Source organism: Carcharodon carcharias, chromosome 12 (genome assembly GCF_017639515.1).
Source record: "Carcharodon carcharias isolate sCarCar2 chromosome 12, sCarCar2.pri, whole genome shotgun sequence".
Classification (NCBI taxonomy): Eukaryota; Metazoa; Chordata; class Chondrichthyes; order Lamniformes; family Lamnidae; genus Carcharodon; species Carcharodon carcharias.
This window is the reverse complement of record NC_054478.1, coordinates 81,497,211-81,524,197: the sequence shown is the minus strand read 5'-3', so window position 1 is coordinate 81,524,197 and position 26,987 is coordinate 81,497,211. Positions and strand designations below refer to the sequence as shown.

The 26,987-nt window shown below is 44.3% G+C and overlaps 2 non-coding genes across 2 annotated transcripts; both read right to left on the bottom strand.

Annotated features, from left to right (window-relative positions):
• Positions 1-10,967: 10,967 nt before the first annotated feature.
• On the bottom strand, positions 10,968-11,108 carry LOC121285401. The gene has a single exon (XR_005944677.1). It is a non-coding gene; the product is annotated as a U4 spliceosomal RNA (small nuclear RNA).
• Positions 11,109-11,148: 40 nt separating this feature from the next.
• trnac-aca lies at positions 11,149-11,228 on the bottom strand. Its single transcript has one exon. It is a non-coding gene; the product is annotated as a tRNA-Cys (tRNA).
• Between the last annotated feature and the right edge of the window lie 15,759 nt (positions 11,229-26,987).

Sequence of the window (26,987 nt, the reverse complement as noted above, 5' to 3'; positions counted from 1 at the left end):
CAATGCTGCCATCTTGAGGGTTCTAATAGAATAGAGGAGGAGAAGGAGGGACAGGTGCTGCTGAGTGCAGCTTCAGGAGGAGGCCCTGTTTGAGGTCCAGGGTGCACGGGAGCCATAGCAACAACATGAGGATTGGGAGGATAGACCCAGACCACAAAGGTGACTTGCTGGACCAAGAATCTACTGAAGAAGATTCTACTATCTGCACATGAGTGAGAGAAATTTGCCGTGCACGTCACATTTGCCACATTCTTCAGGATAAATGAATGCCCTGTGGAGTGGGATGCTATCCCATCTATTGGCCTTGAAGGTCACCACCACACTCAATTTCTTTGCCTGTGGCTCATTCCAGGTATCCACAGGGGACCTGTGTGGCATCTCGCAGGCCGCCACACATAGATGCATCAAGGATGTGACAGATGCCCTCTACACAATCTCATCAATTTGTGAGGTTTACATTTAATGAAGACAGTCAGGCTGCGAGATTCAATGAGTTTGCAGCTATCTCAGGCTTCCCCGGAGTGGAATGAACTGCACCCATGTGGCTTTGAGGGCTCCATGGCAGCAGTCCCTGATGTTCATCAACTTGAAAGGATTTCATCCCATCAATGTTCAACTGGTCTGCAATCATCAGAAGCACATAATACATCCTGAGTCACTCCCAGGTGTCTCAGATATTCGAAGGGCCTGAGCATCTACAGGGATGGCTGCTGGGGAATAAGGGATACCCCTGAAATGCTGGCTCATGACACTCATACATTGTCCTCAGAGTGCCTCGGAGGAGAGAGAGCTCATAGATCTAAACGGTTCATAAAGAGCATTGGCATCCTCAAGAAGCGCTTCAGATGTTTGGACTGCTCAGGCTCACTGTAGTACACTCCAGACATGGTCTCCCACATCATCATTGTGTGTTGCGCCTTTCACAGCCTGGTGCTGCAAAAGTGAAGCATGATATGGAAGGCCTACCTTGCCACTTTAATTGCCACCAGAATCAGGGAGGAGTAAAGTGAGGGCAATGCGAGATAGCCACATTTCTCCTGTCCTTTAATGCTATTCCATTGCATTGAAAGTGATGTCCAACCAGTCACATCGAGAGCAGATTCAGCATTCAGACTTGCACCTTCTGGCCTCGTGATTCACCAGGTCATCATCTCTAAGAAGGTTAAAGGTGCATCCTTTATGCACTCGCTCTGTGAAGTGAAAGTCAACACAACAGTGAGAATGCTGCATCAACTTACCTGTCGTCACATTATTGAGAAACCACAGCGGCCAGTGAGATGAGGACGTGGTTAGGAATATCCTCCTCCCATCTAGGTCTTGTCCTTTGGCACTACCATGAGGAGACACAACTGTCGCTAATCCTTCAAGACTGCTGAGCTGCCCTCACACAATGATGTTCGTGAGGAAAAAGAATTACAAAAGCATTAAGCATACGCTGCCAATAAAGCTTTTAACACATCTCCATGACATCACATAAGGGTCCGGAAATTACTTTCTGTGAGGCTGACATCATATGAATGTGAAGCTCACAAAGGGAGACTGTCACTGAATGGGAGGATGGCTAAACTTTGCAATAAGAGGATACATATGTAAATAATCACAATGCCTTCAGTTGATCAAGCCATTCACATAAACATCAAATGTATTAATAAAAGTGCAATATTTAAACAGTGGTTGTACACCTGTGACCAAAAAGTGACATCAATTTATCTTAATTTTCCTAACACTATGCCTGAGTGCAGCCCCGACCTCCGCAGCAGAGGTGGAGGTAGCCTGCTGACTGCTACGTCCTGTTATCTGTGATGATCTGAGTGAACGTTTTCTGGTGGCCTGAGGCCTGGAGGGCCCTGGCATAAGGGTCACCTGCTCAGCAGCAGATTCACCCTCCTCAGCCCGAGCAGCTGGAGTGGATGGGTTCACAGGCAGGGGGGATTCTGAGTGGCTCGATACCCTCGGAGTGTCCTGAGTGGAGGCCTCTGGAGTCCCACCTCCGCCCCACTCCACCTGACTGACTGGCAGCATCTTTGCCCATTGAATTGCATGCTGTGCTCTCAGTTCAGGCACAGGCATTCTCCAAACCTGCACTGCAAGGCAGCGCTGTTAGCTTGAACCATAATGGATACTGGTCCAAACCTTAATAAAGACATTGCAAGAGGCTGTGAGCACCTCCACTAGTGACTGCACCATGGCCACTTTTCACAACAGGATTGTACAACTTGTCCAGTCAGCCAATTGTTCTGCTTTCCCCCCAAAACACACATTATTTTGCAGTCTGCGTCCGAGGAGTGAACATTTCTGGAACATTTGGTGGCGTTCTCATGCTTTTGCGTTGCTTGAGTTGGCAGAAAATCTTGAGAGGCCTGACTCCCAGCATGTCCATGGAGCTGCTGCTGAACAGTCTCAGCTGTGGAAGAATGCACACTTTTGACAAGATTTTCTAAGTATGTGACTGCTCCCCTCACCCTCCACACCCCCACCTCTCCGGCATGCGCTTGAGTATTTCCTTCAGTCTGTGCTGTCTTGCAGTCCCCACTCCCGGTCTGACCCGCATTGGAGCCCTGGCACCGCACTGAAAGCCACCTGGGAAAAAGCGACTTGCCCATGCCCCCCTCAAATGCGTTGCGCCTCTTCCTTGATGTCCTATGGGCGATGACTATGAGCATTCACTTCCGAGTTCCCCTTGAAGTTCAGGTCACCAGGTGCACGCCTTTTAAAGATAGTTGTAAATCACACCGTTCTGAAGTCACATCAAGGTGGGTGGTAAATTTGACCTGGGGGGATAATTCTGGCGAGCAGGGCTTATAATTAAATGGAAATACATTAAAATGACGTTCCCAATGTGCGGCGGCTAGAAACATGGCCCGCCATTGACGGGTGGAGTGGACAATCGCAAACTGATTTCACGACAGCGTAAAACCAATATTTGACCTTCTTGCCATATTATTCCCCTCACCACCGCTCACCTGCTTGCCATGACACCTGTCGCCAACGTGGCTGGAACATTCTGGCCATGAACTCTGTCAATCCACAGATGCTGCCAGACTGCTGAGTTTTTCTAGCACTTTCTGTTTTTAATTCAGATTTCCTGCATCTGCAGTATTTTATTTTTATTATAATGTTTTTCTGTATGGATAAGTCAAATTTTCTTTGTCTTGTAATTTTAGGGCTTCTTTAACTGAATTATGCTAAAGAAAAATAGTTTTTGTATATAATACGAAGAATAAGCATTGTGGTTAGATTTTTTTCATTCAATAATAAAACCAGCTTTAGTTCTATTCCTTATAGTAACATACTGTGATTTATTTTGGATTTATTTAAACTGTTACCAAGGTAAAATTTGCATTAGATGATAAAAGCATTTTAAAATTATTAAATTAGCTTTACTTTTTGACTTATTTGACAAACTGTCGTGTGTTTCTTTGACAGTATGTTCGAAACTGGAAACTCATCATTGAGCTCTACAATAAGCTACATACTTCTGTACTGAAAGTGGAACTTCCACTTGTTGAGCAGGAATTAGAGAAGATTAATAAACAGCTGAGACCTGCTATGGAAACCCTAACATGGCAGACTGAGGATTCATGGGAATATATCCAGCAGACTAGAGATATTATACAAGATGTGAATAGCAGAGTGCAGAAAATCAAATGTAATGTGGAGAAAATACACTCAATAGTGGATAACTGGAATGATGCGTTGTTTTTTCTGCATAATAAATATGACTCTGATAAGTTCTGCCTTGAAAGGGGGGAAAAAATGATAAAATACTACAAATTGATTCAAGACGGAGGAGAATCAATTCACCAACTGGTCAAGGTCAGTGTTTTTAATGCACCATAATATATAAATTAGGTTTCTGATATAATTGTTTGGAGTGAGTTTGGGGATACAACATCCACTGACATTGATGAGGGTCTATTTTGGATTGATTAGGTCAAAGACAAAATTCTTGTTTGATATCAGAATGTTTTCAGTGACTTTCTTAATTGTAAATAATTTTTACCATATGTTACATTTTGGGCTTTTAGAATCATCTAAATCTAAAAAAGCAGTAATGTATTTGCTATTAAAATTTAAGGACTATTAAGATATCACAAAAACTTTGGGTTAGGTACTGGTGATGGAAAGATGCGAAATGCTGCTTTTACAGAACAACTTGCTGCACCTCCTGCTTTTCTTTATGCATTCAGGAATCCATGCAGAAAATTGTCCTTTGGTACAAGGAGCTCTTTTATGTTTAGCATTTTTAAATTTATCCTATTGTATAAACTGATATGAAGGATGCTTGCTCTTTAAATACAAATAATGCATTGCTCTATGCTTTAACAAACGATTAAATTAACCTACCTTTGTATGCCTTTGTACATCACACCTGAATTGCTAATATTTAAAGATCAGAATCACAGAATTGTTACAGTGTAGAAGGAGGCCATTCAGCCCATCATGTCTGCACCAGCTCTCTGACATTTTAATTTAGTGCCAATCTCCTACCTTTTCCCCGTAATCCTGCTCATTGTTTCTATTTAGATAATCATCCAATGCCCTCTTGAATGCCTTAATTGAACCTGCCTCCACCACACTTCCAGGCAGTGAATTCCAGACCTGAACCACTCGTCGTGTGAAAAGGCTTTTTCTCACCTCGCATTTGCTTCTTTTATAAAGCACTTTAAAACTGTGCCCTCTGGCTCTCAATCTGTTTACAAGCGGGAACAGTTTATCCCTATCTACTCTGTCCAGACCTCTTATGATTTTGAAAACTTCTATTAAGTCTCCTCTCAGCCTTCTCCTCTCCAAGGAAAACAGTCCCAACTTCTTCAATCTTTCCTCATAAATGAAGTGTCTCATCCCTGGAATCATTCACATCCTTCCTATGGTGTGGCACTCAGAACTGTACACAATACTCCAGCTGAGGTCTAACCAGTGTCTTAAATAAATTTAGCATAACCTCCCTGCTCTTCTAGCGACTGCATTTCCTCCTCTGTTGCCATGGCCTGGGCTGCATCTGCCTCGTAGATAAAGACAGATGCAAAGTATTCATTTAACACCTCAGCCATGCCTCTTGCCTCTTTGTGTAAATTTTTCCAATGAGAAGTCAGCAGGGAACACATCCTTGCCAATCAGGTCTGTCCTGCAACCATTTAATGAGGAGTGATAATTGTTTGGAGGCAAGACCTCCGTCCCTCACTCAGGTGGAAGCCCTGCCGCAGAGAGCTGCCAGCCAATCTGATTGATTGGCAACTCTGCAGTCCCAGCAGCACCACTGGGAGCAGTGGCCACTACTGGGACTATAAGCAGTCCCCAGGGTCAAAGTGCCAAAACACCAAGACACAGGGAAGGCTGGGATCTTGCAGAGAGGAGGGAAGGAGAAGCCTGGGCAGGGTAGGGATGAGGAGGGTGGGAGTCGTGATTTGAAGGACAGGCGGGGAGTGAGCACCTGGGGGGGAGGGGCCCAGACTTTGCAGGAGGCACCCAATCTCAAAAGAAGGCCAGAACTGGGAGCACGCCCCCTCCCCCATCCCCTGCTCAACCTGTCCAGGCCGAGGTTCAAGCAGGATAATCTGCTGGGCCTCCCCTCTCCCCCCCACATCCCACCCCATCCCTGAGTTGAGGCTGGGATGGGAAGCAGTTCTTAAATGGCCACTGTTTACTGGTGTAACCCCCCACCTACCTGTAAACCTGTTGGTGGGCGCCTGTATAATACCGCACCAGGGTTTCCTCATGTATGTGTCTGTGTATGTATGTGTGTATAAATATATGTTCAGAATTTTTATATCTTTTATATTACCGCTCTCTGGAAATCTAACTTATTTTGAATCAAGTTGACCTGCAGTAAACCTGATCTTCCAGAATTCATCTTTGCTGCCTTTTTTAGCTTTGATTAAATTTGCAGGTTATGTGATGCTTGCATTATAAACATTGCTGCATTTTACCTTTAGAAATTTACAGGACTTTTATTTCAAAGATATATTTTATGTTTAGGTTAAAAAGTTTAAATTTTGTCTCAAACTGCTATTTGGGTGAATCTGTATTGCTTTCACTTAACTGGACTTTTCTGTCAAAATATTTCAACCGTTGTGACTTTTAAGTAGTTGCATAAACCAGACTCAAAATATTTGTGATGAACTACATTTCCATCAATTAGATAAGACCCTGATGGACTTGTCTTTTCCCTGGTAAATCATCATCTTAAATTGCTTTCGTTTTGAAACATTGAGCTGTAAGATATTTTTGATTTTAGAAGACTAGTTTAGAAAAGCAATGTTGCATTTTTAGTTAATTTCATTGAGACATGTCTTTTTCCCCTTTGGTTTTTTAGTTATACTATCTCCTGGTAGCCAGAATGGAATTGCATTCAATATTTGCGGATGTTAACCATTCCTTATGTTGTAAGAAATTGACGTTTTTTTCTGTTTGTAGGATAATCTTCATCTGTTCCGTGCTGATCCCCAAGCTGATGAGTGGAAAGTCTACACTGAGTACATTGATCTCATCATTTTGGATGGATTCTTCATTGCTATTAAATCCTTCCTTCTGTATCTAATTGAATGCACAGAAATTTTGCCAAAATCACCACCTCTGTTTGAAGTGCAGCTGGTCCTTCATGGCTGTGAATTGTCATTCAATCCTCCCTTGGACCTGGAAATGAATAATAATTTTTATGATCTCATAGAAGAATTAATAAATGATATATACAAAATGGCCTCTAAAGTAAAAAGAGTAGCAAAACATCTCGGCGTTGACACCTATCAGGTAATATAATTCTCATTAGATTAATTTTGCTAAAAGAAGGAGCTTGCATTTATGTAGGTTCTCATGGGCAGGATTTTTCAGTCGGCATTTGGGGGCGGGCCCAAAACGCCGATGTGTAAAATGATGCACGGTGACGTTGGGCATACATCCTGACGTCATCATGCAGTCCCACAATATTTTGTTCTGCGGGTGTGCGCTGGAGTCGGCTGCGCGCCCGCTGAAATGTAAACAGCTTATTAAGGCCAATTAGTGTAATTGTTAACGCTGCCCGTCCAATGTTACGCTGAGCCAGCCTTAATGGGCCCGCCTGCATAAACTGGCAGCGCGGAGCCGATTATGGGTGGCAATCGGCTCCACCCTCGCCTGCTCCCACCGAGCCTGCCCACCGCCTGAAAAATTCAGGCCAATATGATGTCAGGTTGGCCAAACGTAATTTACAGCTATTGAAGTAGTTTTGAAGGATTAATGTGAGAAATGCAGCAGCAAGATCCTACTCACAATTAGTAACCAGGTGACCAATCTTTGGTGATGGAGAACTTTTTTGGAACATTACAATGGAATCTTTTATACCACACAGGAGGGCAGACAGGGTCTCAGTTCACCTGAAAGATGGTGCCACCGATACTGCAGCACTCCTTCAGTACTGCATCAAAGTGACCACCTGGATTATGTGCATGAGTCCCTGAAACAGGGCTTGAACCCATAACTTACTGACTCAGATAAGAGAGTGATGTAAAGGTGACCCTTAAGATACTTAACAGGATAGAGAAAGTAAAACTGGGTGAGAAATCCAGAAACAAAAGATGGTAAAAACCGGGGACAGAATTTTCCCCCCATCGGTTGGTGGGGGGGGAAGTTGCGCAGGGGTGGGTTGGAGCGGGCGCAAACCCGATTGGTGCCCCCCGATCAGGTCCGTGCCACCATTTTACACAGGGGTGCCTCAGGGAGATTAGTTTATGGTTTAAACATTTAAATAAAGAAATTAAAAACTTTTAAAATGTGTCCCCTCATATGACAGTGTCACATGAGCTGGGACATGTCAATGAATTTAAAAAAAACATTTAATTGAATTTTTAAACACTTCATGAAACCTCATCCCACCTGTGAACGAGGTTTCATGAAAAATGCAAAGACCGCCTGGGCTCTTCGCCTGCCCATCAATCTTAAAGGTTGGACAGGCAGCTCATTTTATTCATTCAATTAGTTTTTAACAGGCCTTAATAGGCCTTTGACAGGTCGGTGGGTGCGCAGCCGACTCAGCTGCACGCCCGCCAAGCTGAAAATCTAAACGACGTGATGATGTCAGGACCCAACGTCACCACGCGTCATTTTATGCATCGGCGAGTGGTCTCCGCCGCCCCCTCACTCGAAAATTTTTCCCTGAGAAATAAGAGCACTGGTCTGAACTGTTTTTTCCTTCTGGGAAACATAGGGCTAAGGTGTGAAAGACATAGTGATCAACACCATAAATTTTGTTGCATTGCATCAGAGATGTTGGGAAGTGCATTAGACTCGTGACCTAGTGTTGCAGAGAGGTAATTCTCATCTTCACCCAGCCATCAATATACTGTTTCCAGGACTGTCATTGACCTCATCTCCTCTGGGGATCTTCCTCCCACAGCTTCCAACCTGATAGTCGCCCAACCTCGGACGGCCCGCTTCTACCTCCTACCCAAAATCCACAAACAGAACTGTCCCAGTAGACCGATCGTGTTAGCTTGCTCCTGCCCCATGGAACTCATTTCTGGTTATCTTGACTCCCTTCTCTCTCCCAGTCCCTTCCCATCTACATCCGTGATTCCTCTGAAACCTTAAGTCACATCAACAATTTCCAGTTCCCTGGCCCCAACCGCTTCCTCTTCATCATGGACGTCCAATCCCTCTACACCTCCATCCCCCACCAGGATGGTCTGAGGGCCCTTAAATTCTTCCTCGAACAGAGGCCCGAACAATCTCCATCCACCACTACTCTCCTCCGTCTGTCTGAACTTGTTCTCACACTGAACAATTTCTCCTTCAACTCCTCTCACTTCCTCCAAATAAAAGGTGTGGCTATGGGTACCCGCATGGGCCCCAGCTATGCCTGTCTCTTTATGGGATATGTGGAACATTCCTTGTTCCAGTCCTACTCCGGCCCCCTTCCACAACTCTTTCTCCGGTACATCGATGATTACTTCGGTGCTGCTTCATGCTCTTGTCAGGACTTGGAAAAGTATATTAATTTTGCTTCCAATCTCCACCCCTCCATCATTTTCATGTGGTCCATCTCTGACACTTCCCTTCCCTTCCTTGACCTCTCTGTCTCAATCTCTGGTGATAGATTGTCCACCAATATCCATTACAAGCCTACCGACTCCCACAGCTACCTCGACTACAGCTCCTCACACCCCACTTCCTGTAAGGACTCCATCCCATTTTCTCAGTTCCTTCGCCTCCGTCGCATCTGTTCCAATGATACTACCTTCAAAAACAGTTCCTCTGACATGTCCTCCTTCTTCCTTAACCGAGGTTTTCCACCCACGGTCATTGACAGGGCCCTCAACTGTGTCTGGCCCATCTCCCGCTCATCCGCCCTCACGCCTTCTCCTCCCTCCCAGAAACATGATAGGGTCCCCCTTGTCCTCACTTATCACCTCACCAGCCTCCGCATTCAAAGGATCATCCTCCGCCATTTCCGCCAACTCCAGCATGATGCCACCACCAAACACATCTTCCTTTCACTCCCCCTGTCGGCACTCTGTAGGGATAGTTCCCTCTGGGACACCCTGGTCCACTCCTCCATCACCCCCTACTCCTCAACCCCCACCTATGGCACCACCCCATGCCCACGCAAAACATGCAACACCTGCCCCTTCACTTCTTCTCTCCTCACCGTCCAAGGGCCCAAACACTCCTTTCAAGTGAAGCAGCATTTCACTTGCATTTTCCCCAACTTAGTCTACTGTATTCGTTGCTCCCAATGCGGTCTCATCTACATTGGAGAGACCAAACGTAAACTGGGCGACCGCTTTGCAGAACATCTGCGGTCTGTCCACAAGAATGACCCAAACCTCCCTGTCGCTTGCCATTTTAACACTCCACCCTGCTCTCTTGCCCACATGTCTGTCCTTGGCTTGCTGCATTGTTCCAGTGAAGCCCAATGCAAACTGGAGGAACAGCACCTCATCTTCCGACTAGGCACTTTACAGCCTTCCGGACTGAATATCGATTTCAACAACTTTAGGTCTTGAGCTCCCTCCTCCATCCCCAATCCCTTTCTGTTTCTTCCCCCTTCCTTTTGTTTTTTTTTTCCTTTCCCAATAATTTATATAGATTTTTCTTTTCCCACCTATTTCCATTATTTTTAAATCTTTTATGCTCCCCCCACCCCCACTAGAGCTATACCTTGAGTGCTCTACCATCCATTCTTAATTTGCACATTCGTTTAGATAATATCACCAACTTCAACACCTCTGTGTTCTTTTGTTCTTTTGTCTGTGACATCTTTTGATGATCTGCTCCTATCCTAACACACCCCCCCCACCTTAAACCAGCTTATATTTCCCTCTCCTTGTAAAGAAAGATCAGTTCTGTTGAGGGTCATGAGGACTCGAAACGTCAACTCTTTTCTTCTCCGCTGATGCTGCCAGACCTGCTGAGTTTTTCCAGGTAATTCTGTTTTTGTTTTGTCATCAATATATTTGCCTGATATGAGTTGACAGTGAGTGTATATTGTTTTGGTGTAAAATACAAGAAGAACGGCAACAGCAGTTCTGTTCTGGAAAGCCAGTTTGTGAAGGGTAGAACGGGACCCAAACATTACACACTTTTATATTTATTTGCTGAATTGCACAATACAAGCATGTTCCTCTGAACTCCACAACCACAGTTTCAGTCTGTGTCTCTGTACTTCTTGTAAGACTGATCCACAAAGCCATATAGATTAGAAGGCTCAGGATTTGATCCATGGTCTATGCTGGATTGGTTGGGCAAAGATGGGATGTGGCATTAAGCATCAGGGTTAGGAGACCATGGGATCTTTAACTTGAGAAGGCAGACATGGCCTTGATTTAATGTCTTGTCTGAAAGGCAGCACCTCTGACAGTGCAGCACTTGAAACATTGGGCTTAGGTTATGTGCCCAAATGCCTGGAATGGGATTTGAACCCACAAGCTTCTGACTCAGGGCACGAGGCACTGATCCACAGCTGACCCTCTGTCTATCTAATTTTTTTTCAGCCTCCACAGAGACTATCAAAAATTGCCATTGCTGACTATATTTCAAGTTGTCATAGCGGGGTATTGGGAAAAGTTTTCAATAAGCAATAATCATGCCTTGGTTAAACCTCATCAGCAACGATATTGCCACTGTGCAAAGCTTTTTATAAAGGAGAGCATGCACATTTCCAACTATTGTTCATGGAAATCAGGGGACACCTGGATTTGAACCAGTGACCTCTTGATCTGTAGTCAAATGCTCTACCACTGAGCTATATTTCCTCACAGAGAGCTTCAAAATCCAGGAACTTCAGCTGTTGTAAAACACCATGAGTCTCACATGATTTGAACATGCAACCTTTAGAGCTGGAGTCAGACACGCTACCATTGCGCCACTATACGGGTCTTAAGAGGATGCCCAAATAATGCCCATCAGCTGCATCCAATTAAACTCAATTAATATGCAATTGAAAACAGATAGTGTGCTTGGAAGTGCTTCGGCTTGCACTCCTCTGCACTTTAAGGAAGGGAAACACTTTCCTGTTCAAATGTGATGGTGTTCCCAAATGGAGCATGGATGATGATATAGGATGGTCAACTGCACCCTGCTCAGTAGAAGTTCAGACAATTTTTTATTTGTTTGTGGGATGTGGGCATTGTTGGCAAGGGCAGCCTTTATTGCCCATTCCTAACTGCCCTTAAGAATATGATGGTGACCCACCTTCCTGAAACACTGCAATCCAAGTGTCCTGGCACACCCACGGTGCTGTTAGGAAGGGAGTTCAAAGATTTTCATCCGGTGATGTGGAAGGAACAGCAACATTGTTGCAAGTTAGAATGGTGTGTGACTTGGAGGGGCACTTGCAGGTAGTGGTGTTCCCTTGCATCTGCTGTTCTTATCCTTCCAGGTGGTAGGGGTTGAGAGTTTGGAAGGTCTTGTCAAAGAAGCATTGATGATTTGCTACAGTAAATAGTAAATTTTCTATGATCCGTACGGCTGCCACTGTGCGGTGGTGGTGGAGCAAGTAAAGGTTTAACAACCACAACCATTTTCCTTTATGCTAGATATGACTTCAACCTGTGGAGAGCTTTCCCCCAACTCCCATTAACTTTGATTTTGCTCAGTCTCCTTGATGGCACACTTGGTCAAATGCCACCTTGTGCTGTAATCTCCTTTGAGATCAATACCATTTATAAAGAGATTCGAAGTTCCAGGTATTAGCTGAAAGAATGACCCAACAAGATTTCACGTAACAAATTACTAAAACACACACTTGGCATGCATGTAGTCCTGTGTTGTCGCTTCATCAGTTTAGATCTCATTTGCCTGGTACTGCTCCTGACATGCTCTCCTACACTTCTGATAGAACCAGGGTTAGCCCCCTGGCTTGATGGTAATTACATAGAATTAGAGAGAGGGGGATGCTGGGCCGTAAGGTTCCAGATTGTGGTTGAATAAAATTTTGCTGCTGTTGATGGCTCACAGTGCCTTATGGGTGCTAAGTTATGCATTATGCTCAGAATTGCATATTGAGAAGGCCTATGGCCTGCTTGATGGACACTTTGGTTGCCCCATGGCAGGTGTTGTACTTCTCTGTATTTAGTATGGGTTCCTCACAGGAATGAGCAGCCACGTTCTCAGTAGGTAGCCCTTGTCTCCTGGTATCCATTGCTGAGGATGTGCAGGAGACCAAGAATCTGAGGCATCTGGGACACCAAAGTATGCAGGTGATTGCTTCCCAGGAACCATGTACACACCTGAAGGCTACATTCTTCAGTGCTGGCAGACCAGTTGGACATTGAGTGAATGAAAGCCCTTACTGTAGCTGAAGACTGCTGGCTGGTCAGTGGGAGTGGTCAATGCATGCATCGCACACTCCCTGCACATGGGGTTTGACTGTTTGGATTGGTGAAGAAGGTTCACATAGTTGCCAACGCCCTTAAACAGGGCATTGGCCTTCACCTTGATGCATTGATGCACCACAGACTGTGAAATACCACACATAGCTCCAGTGAATCCCTGGAAAGATCCAGAGATGTTAAATTTCAGTGCCATGGTGATCTTCAGCACCGTGGCATTGGGTGGCCATCACATCCTGTGGGGCTTAGCTCGTCCTCCAGCATGGCACACAAATCAGTGACAGCCTCCATGGAAAAGCACAGATTGTGGGGGATACTCAAACATTTACAGATGGATGAGCTTTGGATGGTAGGCTCTTTCTGGAGCTTAGCCTCTTCTGCACCGAGTGGGCTGACCCGTGTGGCCCTTTGTGTTCTTCTGCTGTGTCCCCACCCCAAGGCAGGCCCTCCTATTGTCTCTGATCTTGCTGCTTTCCTTCTGGCCATAGCTGGATCTCTCTCCCTCTCTGCTGCAGCCCCTGCTCTCTGGAGGCCCCTTAGCCTGGGCGAATGAAGCCCTGGTAGATGGCCTCAGTGCACCAGGGCTCTTATGCAACATACCAACCTCTGCCCTTTTCCTCCCACGTGTTTCTTGTGTTAAAGTGCCAGTGCCCAGATGGGACACTGGCAGCACACCCCCTCAGTGCTGGCACCTTGCCCCCACCTCCTCCTTCGTTTGCCAGTGCCCATGCTGCTCCACCCTCCCTGGCACACCACTTTGGTTCTCACGATGGCTGGTTAAGAAGAAAGCCAGCACTGAGTTCCCGCTTGCTTGCAGCCTACTTTTACTGGGCAAAGCTCTGAAGCCTCCATGTGCCATTTGCAAAATTCAATAAACTCTGTAAAATTCCTCTTTATTGGTCAATTAATGCCTCAATTAGCTTCCTGTCTCATACGGAAGTTATGCTAAAGATGTACCGAACCTTGGTTACACCACATTTAGAATACTTAATGTAATTCTGGTTGCCATATTATAAAGAGGATATAGAAGCACTGGAGAGGATACTGAGAAGGTTTACAAGGATGATACCAGAAATGCAAGGCTTTACATATTAAGAAAGGATTGACAGGTTGGGTCTCATCTCTCTTGAGAAAGGAAGGTTGAGGGGTGGACTAATAAAGATCTTTAAAATTATGAAAGGTTTTGATAGAGTGGATACAGAGATAATGTATCCTCTTGTGGCGAGGAGCATAACTAGAGGCCATCAATAGAAGTGAGTCACCAAGAAATCCAATGGGGAATTCAGAAAAAATCTCTTTACTCAAAGAGTGATGAGAATGTGGAACTCGTTAGCACAGAGAATGGTTGAGGTGACTAATATAGATACATTTAGAGGGAACCTAGAAAAGCATATGAGGGAGAAGGGAGTAGGTGGTTACAACGTTAGATTGGATGAAAAAATATTGGAGGAGACTTGAGTGGACCATAAACACTGGCATGGACTGGTTGAGGTGAATGGTCTGTTTCTGTGTCATATTTCCCTTGTGATCCTACATGTAATCCTGTGTCCACATGAGAAGTCATCCTGCTACACAGGCCATCGTTGGGAAAATTAAGAAGTGACATGGCAAGGTTGGGCATCTGGCACAATGTCTTCCATCCTGATATCCTGTACACTGCACCTGTTCCCAAAGAGCCTGGAAAATCTAGCCATTATGTCCTGTGCATTATTGCTAAATCTCCCCCCAAAAATTCTCTGGCACCAACAGTAATGCTGAAGCTAATAGGAAAATTGATATAGAGAAAGTTCCAGGAAAGCAACAAAAACAGTTTTTAACAGCAAAATTTGAGCAAGTACAGTAATCTGTGAAAATAACCTTTTTTAAAATTGCATCTGCCTATTTGATACTTTTGCTGCAGTGATTGTTTTTTTCAGTTAGGCCACAGGAAGTAGGGGAAGGAAAGCAAGCTTCAGCTATCAATCTATAATGAAATTCCATTTACCTCCAGTGAGTTGCCTGTATTGCAAATGCAGGAAAATTGCAAGTTATTTTTGCAGCAGGGAATTCAGTACTATGTATCGTCGTCCCAATTTCCTCCAACATCTGATGTGTGCCTACCAGAAAGGAAGAGCAATGTACAGGAGGAAAATCCAGGCCTACCATTCAACATTAAGCCCTCATTGTGTGGGCCCAGGATTCTGGATTAGGGAGGTGAAGATTTGCATCAGATGGAGGAACTGAAACTAATAAATTCCCTTATACACCAAGGCACCTAGAAAAAGGAGGGGATTTGTGAAGCACTTGTTTTGAGGAAGCCAGTAATTTATGGGAAAAATCCAGTAGACTAGAAATGGACAATTATAGTTCCCATATTCAAGGTGGACACAGAGGCAAGTACAGGTCTAATTGTTTAACTTCGACAAACAGAAAACAAATGGAATCATGATGGAATCACCCTGGAATCAGGGTTGGAATCACCCTGCTGTCTGAAGAAAATAATTAATAAATAATGAGCAGCACAGCTTTCAAAATGTTAGATTTTGCCTATGCGCAACCACTTACACTTTTTTTCTTGACCTGAGTGTTAAGAGGTAACTACATAGTGACTCTTGATACTCTCAACACAACTAGAGATGAACAATTGCTTGTGTTACTCACATTCAAAGGGCAAAGAAAATACTAAAGGTTTTCTAAGTTTGAGAGATGTCTGAGGGGACCTTGTAGAATCAAATAAAATACTTAATAGAATATAGAAATAAATCTAAAATAGTACTTTGATGAGGTAATGCCGATCGATAGCTGGGATGTTTTGTCAGAGAGAGAAATGGCCAAGATACTGAGTTCCTGTAATGTGAAGATAGTAGTGTTGTATTCTGGAAGTATGTGATTAAAAGAGCTGAAGCATTTCCTTCATCCAAATCTATATTTTGTTCTTGTAAAGTGTTCTTATTCAATTTTTTCTTGATAAACTTTGAAAATATACTGAATTTATCACATCTATCCATTTGTTCAAAGATTGATTAATCCAGGGTTAGCTTGAATCATTTTGTTATATTGATCTAATATTAAATGTGTCTTATGAAACGTTAACTAAATAACTTTGACTAGCAAAATAGCTTTGTGTAAGCTGAAACATTCATTTGTTCTTTAGTAGTTTGTAGAAAAAGGTTGAATATATTTTAATTTCCGCACATAGCAAGAAGTGGATAAGATGAGCGATTTGGTAAGGATGCGTCAAGAGATCATGGACAGAGTGAAAAGCGCTGTTGACAAAGCAAAAAAATACCAAACTTCATTTGACAAATACAGTTATCTGTGGATGAATGACAAAATAGAATTCATGAGGCAGTTCCTCCTCTATGGTCGCTTCCTTACTTCAGAGGAACTGGAGGTTCAAGCAGATTATGGACTTCCAAAATGTCCACCACTATTGGAGCAGTATAGACAGCAGGTAAGATAATGTTTCATAAAAGTTTACTAATTAATGAAAAATGACCAGTTGGCCCCCTTCTGGCCCAGTTGTCCCCCTTCTGGCCCAGGTGTGTTGGGTGTTTTAGCTCTATTATTTATGATCAATGAGCAAAAGTCATAATTTTGCTGCATTGGCATTTTGTTCCATGAGAGATAAGATACAGAATTGACTACATAGTTCTTCATGTCAGTTCATAATTTAAATTACAACATCTGAGGAAATGGCAAACAGATGCCAACTTTCCAAACAGTTGAATGGTCAATTTGCAGAAAAGCAGAAATAGTGGAAAAATCACTTGCAAGTTCTCTCAGTTGGGGAATGATATTTTGCAAGAAGAAACTTGAAGTGGAATGGACTAAAAGCTTTCAAAATGAAAAGAAAACTTACGTTGTAAAAGTGCATTCAAGAATAATTTTTAACAATACTAAAATATAAACATTACGTATACCATGATTGGCTCCCATGATAACTGTCATTGTTAACAGTTCTCTCTTCTCAGGTTCTGTTCCTCTCTCCTTAAAATCTGCTATCAAACCCGTCTCCTCAGAAAGCCAGCCCTTGACCCATGCTTTCTTGCAAACTATCATCCCATCTCCAACATTCCTTTCCTCGACAAAGTCATCTGTCACCTCCCAACTTTGTGCCCACCTTTCCTAAAACCCTATGTTTGAATCCCTTCAATCAGGTTTCTGCCTCTGACACAATACCGAAGCAGCTCTTATCAAAGTCACAAATTACTATATGACTGCAACAAAGGAGAATTATCCTTCCAGGTCCTTCCCATCCTGCCTGCAGCCTTTGACATGATTGCAAGGAGTCTAGTGAATAAAGTAGATGAACTGAGGGCACAGATAAACACTTGATACTATGAAATCATTTAGGGGAGGACGAGACCTAGTAGTATTGTCACTGGACTAATAATCCAGAGACCCAGGGTAATGCTCTGGGGACCTGGGTTCAAATCCCAAATAAAAATCTGGAATTAGAAGTTGACTGATCACCTTGAATTGATTGTCGTAAAAACCCATCTGGTTCACTGATGTCCTTTAGGGAAGGAAACCTGCCTTCCTTACCTGGTCCGGCCTACCTGTAATTCCAGACTAACAGCAATGTGGTCAACTCTTAAATGCCCTCTGAAATGGCCTAGCAAGCCACTCAGTTGTATCAAATCACTACAAAGTCACAAAAAAGGAATGAAACCGCATGGACCACCCGGCATCGTCCTAGGCATCGGAAACGACAACAGCAAACTCAGCCCGGTCTCATGTCATCAGGTTAAACATGGAAATGGAAACCTCCTGTTGAGTACCACATACTGCCCCACTCTGTGCCCCCTCAGCTGATGAATCAGTGCTCCTCCATATTAAACACCACTTGGAGGAAGCACTGAGGGTGGCAAGAGTGCAGAATGTACCCTGGATGGGGGACTTCAAAATCCAGCACCAGAAGTGGCTCGGTAGCACAACTACTGACAGAGCTGGCCGAGTCCTGAAGGACTTGGCTGCTAGACTTGGTCTGTAGCAGGTGGTGAGGGAACCAACAAGAGAGAAAAACATACTTGACCTCATCCTCACCAACCTGCCTACCACAGATGCATCTGTCATGACAGTATTGGTAGGAGCCCATGGGATCCAAGGCAAAGTGGCACGTTGGATCCAAAATTGGCTGAGAGGCAGAAGGGTGATGGTAGAGGGATATTTCTTTGACTAGGAATCTATTTCCAGTGGGGTTCCGCAGGGTCTGGGTGCTGGCATCCTTGCTGTTTGTGGTGTACATAAATGATTTGGATTTAAATGTAAGGGGCATGACCAAGGAGTTCACGATGACATGAAAATTGAGAGGGTAATAAATAGTGAGGAGGATAGGCATAAACTGTAGGAGGATAGCAATGGACTGATCAGGTGGGCAGAGCAGTGGCAAATGGAATTCAACCCAGAAAAGTGTGAGGTAATGCACTTGGGAAGGGCTAACAAGGCAAGGGATTACAATGTGAATGATAGGGTCCTGTAAAGACTGAAGATCAGAGGGACCTTGGTTTTCATATCCACAGATCCCTGAAGGTAGCAGGGCAGGTAGATAAGGCGGTTAAGAAGGCATATGAAATACTTGCCTTTATTAGCCAAGGCATAGAATACAAGACCAGGGAGGCTATGCTGGAACTGTATAAAATGCTGGTTAGGCCACAACTGGAGTACTACCTGCAGTTCTGGTCACCACATTATAGGAAGGATGTGATTGCACTGGAGAGGATGCAGAGGAGATTTACCAGGATGCTGCCTGGGCTGGAGGATATGAGCAATGGGGAAAGATTGGATAGGCTGGGGTTGTTTCCTTGGAGCAATGAAGGTTGAGAGGGGACCTGACAGAGGTGTATAAGATTATGAGGAGCATAGATATGGTGGATAGGAAGGCACTTTTTCCATTAGCAGAAGGGTCAATAACCAGGAGGCATAGATTTAAGGTAAAAGGTAGAAGACTAAGAGGGGAGTTGAGGAGAAAATTTTTCACCAGAGGGTGGTGAGAATCTGGAACTCTGCCTGAAAGGGTGGTTGAGTCAGAAACTCTAGTAACATTTAAGAAGTATTGAGATATTCACTTGGGTTTGCCAAAGCCTCCAGGGCTATGGGCCAAGCACTGAAAAATGGGATTAATTTAGTGAGATCTTTGTTGAGCGGCGTGGACACGGTGGGCTGAATGGCCTCCTTCTGTGCTGTAGATGTCTATGAGTCTATGAGTGACCGCCACACAGTAATGTGGAGATGAAGTCCCGCCTTCACATTGAGGATGCCCTCCATTGTGTTGTATGGCACTACCACCATGCTAAGTGATTTTGGACAGGTCTAGAAACTCAAGACTGGAGGTGCTGTGGGCCATCAGCAACAACAGAATTGTATTGAACCACAACCTGTAACCTTATGACCCGACATATCCCCCAATCTACCATTACCACCAAGCCAGGGCATCAGCTCTGGTTTAATGAAGAGTGCAGGAGGGCATGCCATGAGCAGCATCAGGCATACCTAAAAATGAGATGTCAACCTGATGAAGCTACAACATAGGACTACTTCCATGCCAAACAGCATAAGCAGCAAGTGAAAGACAGAGCTAAGCAATTCCACAGCCAACAGATCAGATCTAAGCTCAGAAGTCCTGCCACATCCAGTCCTGAATGATGATGGACAATTAAACAAGTCACTGGATAAGAAGGCTCCACAAATACCTCCATCTTCAATGATGGAGGACCCCGCGCATCAGTGCAAAAGATAAGGCTCCCATCTTGCCATCTAAGGCAAACCCAAGTGAATATCTCAATACTTCTTAAATGTTACGAGAGTTTCTGACTCAACCATCCTTTCAGGCAGTGAATTCCAGATTCTCACCACCCTCTGGTGAAAAATTTTCTCCTCAACTCCCCATATTTGCTCCCATCTTCAGCCAGAAGTGCCGAGTGGATGATCCATCTCGGCCTCCTCTGGAGGTCCCCAGCATCACAGATATCAGTCTTCAGCCAATTTGATTCACTCCATGTGATATCAAGAAATTGATGAAGGCACCGGATACTGCAAAAATTGACAATATTCCTGCAATAATACTGAAGACTTATGGTCCAGAACTTGCCGTGCTCCTAGACAAGCTGTTCCAGTACAGCTATAACACTGGCAATTACCCGGCAATGTGGAAAACAGTTTTGTCCTGTACACAAAAAGCAGGACAAATGCAACCTGGCCAATTACCGCCCCATCAGTCTACTTTCGATCATCAGTAAAGCGATGGAAGGGGTAATCAACAGTGCTATCAAGTGGCACTTGCTTAGCAATAACCTACTCACTGATGCCCAGTTTGGATTCTGCCAGGGTCACATAGCTCCTGACCTCATTACAGCCTTGGTTCAAATATGGACAAAAGAGCTGAGCTCCAGAGATGAGGTGAGAGTGACTGCCCTTGACACGAAGGCACCGTTTGACCGAGTGTGGCATCAAGGACCCCTAGCAAAACTGGAGCCAATGGGAATCAAGGGGAAAAACTCTCCACTGGTTGGAGTCATACCTAGTATAAAGGAGGATGGCTGTGGTTGTTGGAGGTCAGTCATCTCAGTTCCAGGACATCTCTGCAGAAGTTCCTCAGGGTAGTATCCTCAGCCCAACCATCTTTAGCTGCTTCATCAATCACCTTTCATCATAAGGTCAGAAGTGGAGATGTTGCTGATGATTGCACAATGTTCAGCACCATTTGCGACTCCTCAGATACTGAAGCAGTCCAGGTCCAAATACAGCAAGACTGGACAATTTCCAGGCTTGGGCTGACAAGTGGCAAGTAACATTCGCGCCAGATAAGTGCCAGGCAATGACCATCTCCAACAAGAGAGAATCTAACCATCACTCCTTGACATTCAATGGCATTACCATCGCTGAATCCAACACCATTAACATCCTGGGGGTTATCATTGCCCAGAAACTGAACTGGATTAGTCATATGAATACTATGGCTACAAGAGCAGGTCAGAGGCTAGGAATCCTGCAGTGAGTAACTCACCTCCTGACTTCCCAAAGCCTGACAAGGCTCAAGTCAGGAGTGTGACAGTATATTCTCTACTTGCCTGGATGAGTGCAGCTCCAACAACATTCAAGAAGCTTAACACCATCCAGGACGAAGCAGTAAGCTGGATTGGCACTCCATCCACAAACATTCACTCCCTCCACTACCGATGCACAGAGCAGCAGAGTGTGTCATCTACGAGATGCACTGCAGAAACTCACCAAGGCTCCTTCGACAGCACCTTCCAAACCCACGATGCTACTATCTAGAAGGACAAGGACAGCAGATACATGGGAATATGACCAACTGGAAGTTCCCCTCCAGGTCACTCACCATCCTGACTTGGAAATATATCGCCGTTCCTTCACTGTTGCTGGGTCAAAATCCTGGAACTCCCTTGCTAACAGCACTGTGGGTGTACCCCCACCACTTGGACTACAGTGGTTCAAGAAAACAGTTCACCACCACCTTCTCAAGGGCAACTAGGGATGGGCAATAAATGCTGGCCCAGCCAGCGACACCCACATCCCATGAATGAATTAAAAAATACTGAAACACAGCTTGAGGAAAGACAGGAGTGTGAGCTGCAAATTCCTGGTTGCAGGGTTCTCAAGACGTGATAGAAAGGGGGAAATGGCAGGATTGGGACATCGTAACATTGGTAATGAAACATCATAACCATGAGGATGGATGATGTGCTGGAAGGAACATCAAATGAAACTTTATGAGTTGAATTGAGGAACAAAAAAGGAGCAACACACTCTTGGGAGGATATGGTAGACTGCCAAACAGTTGGAGAAAGAAGAGCAAATATATAGTTAAGTTGTTGAAAACTGCAGTTTTGAGGATTTCACCTATCTTAATATTAACCAGGTTGAATTCAGTATAAATGTTAAACAGGATGCAGAATTTGACATGTTGCCCACCCCACCACCCAACGGGTTCTGAGGCAGGAGCAGCGTGAAATTGCATGGATGGTATTTTCTCCGGATTCCCGCCTGTCCTGGCCTGATAGCAATTTTACAGTGAAGCGGGCAAGGCCTCGGACAATAAGCTGCCCTTGCCCCAGTTAAGGCCCTAAAGTGGCCACTTAATAGTCACTTAAGGACCTTTCCATGTCCAGCTGGCAGGCAGGTGACAGCTCAATGGGGAAGGCAGAAAGTGAACTGAGATCAATCCCAGGTGGGAACCGGGGTGGAGGAGCGGGGTTGCAGGGACGTGGCGGGGAGTGGGCACCTCCATCAGAAGGCCATTTCTGACTGCCCTCCCCTTAGGGCCTGGTGACCTCTGGTCCTGCCCCCCCCCCCCCACCCCCCCCCACCCCCACCCCCACCCTGGCCTATCCCCCTAAATCCCGATCACCCTTACTTGCATCCCGCCCCAGACGTTCCCCACACTGGGACCCCTGCCACTTTCCCGTCCTCTGGGCTATGGGATATGGTCCCAGGCAGCTTTTTGCAGTGCCTCTTCTGACCAGTGAGATCAGAAGTCATGCCTTATGCCAATCAACGCTCGTTTGAATGTGATATGGTATCGGGGCTGCTGGAGTTGGCGGGAATGTGCTCCCTGCTGACTCCTCAGGATGACTTTTTTAGCCAGTGCGTAGCAAGCCCAACAGGAGAAGGGACAGTCCTGGACTTTATTTTAGGGAATGAATCTGTTAAGGTAGAAGGGTATCTGTGGAAGAGCATTTTAGTGGTAATGATCATAATTCAATTAGATTTAGAATATTTGTGGAAGGCATAAATATAGACCAAGTGTAAAAGTTTTAAATTTGAGAAGGCATATTTTACTAGGTTGAGATATGATTCGTAAATGTGGACTGGAAATAGCTACTTGAAAGTAAATCAGAGTCCGAGCAGTAGGAGGCATTCAAGGAGGAGCTGAAGAGGGTTCAGACCAAATACGTTCCCACAAAAAAAAGGGTTAGAATGACAATTTTAGATCCCCTCCCACCGGATGTCAAAGAAGCATGCAGAATATGTCATTTACAGTTTAAGAACTTTGCGGAAGCATATTCAGACATGAGTTAATCCTTTGTCAATGCAGACATCACAGAAGGCCACTTGACCATTGGTGGCCATATTTGGGCAGCATTTTGACTACTTCTTTAAAGTCAGTTTTCAAATGTCCGCATTGATGAAGTCAATGAAAGTTAGGAATTTGATATCCTCGTAGGCATGACGTGACCGTCACAATTGGTTTTTAGAAAATATTTTTTGACATTTTGACATCCTTGTCTTTTGAACGTTGTCCTTTTTGTCATTTTTAAACCAAATTTATATTTTTTTCTTGACTCTCATTTAAGGATATACAACTCTGTCTATTCTCAAATACATTTTAAATTAATGTTTTATGACCCTGTGTACCTTTTAATCCATATTAACAGAAAACAGACGACACTGACGATTTCTTAGATAAGTGGGTGACTTCCATTATCCCAGGCTGTTATGAGGTTTTGGGATTATTTGACCATTTTTTCTGCAGATTTAAATGGAATATAAATGGAATTATTTTAAGTAAAGCATATTCACACAAGTTTAAACTAAAAAGTGACTAAAACATGAATGGATTTGGCATTGAAGTGATTTCCATAAAGTTTGTAAGCAATAAGCGATTTGTTAGCTGTCTGGATAATGAGTAAACATCCCAAATCCATTGTGTTGGGAGATCTCTGGTCTTGAGTGTTTGTCATGGGTTATCAGAGTGTCTCTCTCTCTCTCTCTGTCTCCCAGCTTGTGAGGGAAGGGAGATTAAAAAGAGATACACAAAAATGCTCAGATGGCCAGCTTTTTAATGCAAAGACTGCTGGGAAAGCTTTCGCCAGGGTCAGAATGTTAGAATGCAGGCCAGTGGTTAGTAGTTATTTTGTTTAAATCAAGCAAAATGGCCCACTGATTTGGGAAAGTGTACGATGTTGATGCTGCACTGTTACATGAAGACATGTTGTACAGATTTGAATTAAACAAGCCCAATCATAATTGTTGTTCTGTATGTTCAGTTGCTGTAGAATAAAGTAGCTCGATGGCTTGTACCTGCTTTCATCTTACCAAGTCTTCTGTTTGCAACTTCAAATAGATGGGAGCATGTGAAAGAAAGAGAGGGTTGAATTTTAACGTCATGATCTGCTTGCAGTGGGGTAGGCCGATAGCACATCAGGAACCTGGAAGTTTGAGCAGTGGATTTGTTAGTGGCTTTTTAGCTGAGTCACGGCATTAGCATCGCGCTTCTAGATTTCCCAATTGGAGCATGCGGGCGCGATGATGACTCACAGTTGACTTTTGACGGTTCACCATCTAAAGGGATCCTGCAAGGGTCAGAATTGAAGCATTCCATAACTGTCAGGAGAGAGCCAGCTATTATGGCGATGGTGTGTCAACAAGGGAAGGTGGTTCTCACCCCTGTACATCATGCTGCAGGCGGTAAGGGCCCACAGAAAGATTCTGTTCTCTGTGGATGGGAAAAAAGGAAGACAGCCTCAGAGGTCAAACAAGCATGGCTGGAAGTGGCAGAAGCGAACAGCAGGAGTGTGGTGCCTTCTTCTAGGTACAGTGCTTCAAGAGGTTCAATGACCTCAACTGGACTCGAATGGTGAGTGACATGGCACATTGAAGTGCAAATCCCTTCACTCTGACTTTTCTTCTTCTGAGCACTCCTCAGACCAACACAATATTGCACGTGCATCTATTCCTCTTGTTTAAGGCACCTCCTTACATCGTGATCTGACAAGCCAACCCCAAAACTCCTGACCTTATTTCCACGTCACACCTATCCCTCACAGTAACCCTCCACTAATGTCCTTCCAGCCTCTCAAACCATTCCAATTCTCACACTCATAGCTCTCTTCTTTCTTTGCAGGAGAAGACAGCACAGAACACCAGGGCAAGGCAGAAAACTGGGATGGCCCACCGGTCAACACAACCTTGAGTGCTATGAAGGAAGATGCATTGGAGATAAGCAGAGTCCCACCTTACATGGCCATTGAAAATGGAGAGAAAGATGTCTCCTAGCAACCTGGTGACAAAATTAGCTAGCCCCCAGCCACGTGGCATACAACACTCAGCTATGTCAGCAGCTACTGAAATATGATGACCCGCACAATGATGCCTGAGAGACATCTCACCCTGGAGCTCTAATTCATGTCCTTCATTTTGCACAGGCCCTGCAAGCTTCCGTTAGGAGCTGGTGCCAGAGGAGGATGAAACATCCTTGGAGGAGGTCATGCATTCTGAAGAAGAACCATCATATGACTCATGCACCCCCACAGAATCACAGAAATTTAATGGCACAGAAGGAGGACCATTCAACCCATTGTGTCTGTGCAGGCTCTCCAAATGAGCATTATGACCTCGTGCCATTGCCCTGCCTTTTCCTCATAACTCTGCACATTGTTTCTATTCAAATAATCATCTAATGCCCTCTTGAATGCCTCAATTGAACCTGCCTCCACCACACTTCCAGGCAGTGAATTCCAATCCCGAACCACTTGTGTGAAAAGGTTTTTTCTCACCTCACATTTGCTTCTTTTGCAAAACACTTTAAACCTGTGCCCTCTCGTTCTTGATCCTTTTACAAGCGGGAACAACTCCCTATTTACTCTGTCCACCCCCCTCATGATTTTGAATATCTCTATTGAATCTCCTCTTAGTCTTCTTCTCTCCAAGGAGAACAGTCCCAACCTCTCTAATCTATCTTCATAATCTCCAAAGTGTTCACATTCTTCCTATAATGTGGCACCCAAAACTGTACACAATACTGCAGCTGAGGTCTAATGAGTGTCCTATATATATTCAGCATAACCTCCTTGCTCTTGTACTTTATGCCCCTATCAATAAAGTCCAGGATACTATATGTTTTATTAACTGCTCTCTTTGCCTGTCCTGCCACCTTCAATGATCTATGCACATATATACTCAAATCTTTCTACTCCTGCACCCCCTTCAAAATTTCACTCCTTATTTTATATTGTCTGTCCATGTTCTTCCTACCAAAATGCAGAATCTCACACTTCTCCACATTGAACTCCGTCTGTCACCTATCTCCCCACTCCACTAACTTGTCTGTGTGCTTTTGAAGTTCCACTCCGTCCTCCTCACAGTTCACAACACTTGCAAGCTTCGTATCACCCATGAACTTTGAAATTATCCCCTGCACACCAACATCTAGATCATTAATATATATCAGGAAAAGCAAGGTCCCAATACCGACCCCTGGGGAACTCTACTACAAAACTTCCTCCAATCTGAAAAATGTTCATTGACCTCTCTGCTTCCTCTTTTTCAGCCAATATTGTATCCACATTGCTACTGTCTCTTTTATTCCATGAGCAATAACTTTTCTCACAAGTCTGTTGTGTGGCACTGTGTCAAGTGCCTTTTGAATGTCCCTATATACCACATCAATGGCATTACCCTCATTGACCTTTTCTGGTAGTTAGTTAGTTAGACACAATTTCCCCTTTAGAAATCCATGCTGGATCTTCCTTATCAACTCATATTTTTCCATGTGACTACTAATTCTATCCTGAATAATTGTTTCTAGAATCCTGCCCACCACTGAAGTTAAACTGATTGATCTGTAATTGCTTGGCTTATCCTTACAACCTTTTTTGAACAAGGGTATAATATTTACAATCCTCCAGTCCTCTTGGCACCACCCCCGAGTCTAGGAAAGACTGAAGGATTATGGCCAGTGCCCCTGCAATTTCTACTCTCACTTCCTTCAATATCCTTGGATGCATCTCATCCAGTCCTAGTGCCTTGTCAACTTTAAGTACCCAGTCTATTCAACATTTCCTCCTTATCAATTTGGAACCCAACTAGTGACAGAGTTCCCTCGTCTGTCACCATGGTCTGGGTAGCACCTAACTCCTTGGTAAAGATGGATGCAAAGTATACTTTTAATACCCCAGCCATGGCCCCTTCGTCCATGTGTAAATTCCCTTTTAGTTCCTAATCGGCCCTACTCCTCCTTTCGCCACCCTTTTACTGTTTATATGCCTATAGAAGACATTGGGATTCCCATTTATGATGGCTGCCAGTCTTTACTCAGAATCTCTCTTTGCTTCTCTAATATGCTTTTTCACCTCCTCTTTGAACCTTCTGTATTCCTCTTAGTCCTCAATTGTATTTTCTACCTAGCACCTGTCGTAAGTACACTTTTTCTTTTTTATCCTAATATCTGCCTCCTTT